We start from the raw sequence: 252 nt of genomic DNA on the forward strand, positions 1-252 counted from the left end.
TACACGAGTATAGCTGTATATACTAACTAGTCTATTATAGTATAGCTGTATATACTAACTAGTCTATTATAGTATTGCTGTATATACTAACTGGTCGACACTAGCGTAGCTGTATATACTAACTAGTATAGCTGTATATACTAACCAGTCTACACTGGTATAGCTGTATATACCAACTAGCCTACATTGGCAAAGCTGTATATACTAACTAGTCTACTCTAGTATAGCTGTATATACTAACTAGTCTACACT

This window comes from Salvelinus sp. IW2-2015, unplaced genomic scaffold (genome assembly GCF_002910315.2).
Source record: "Salvelinus sp. IW2-2015 unplaced genomic scaffold, ASM291031v2 Un_scaffold1265, whole genome shotgun sequence".
Lineage (NCBI taxonomy): Eukaryota > Metazoa > Chordata > Actinopteri > Salmoniformes > Salmonidae > Salvelinus > Salvelinus sp. IW2-2015.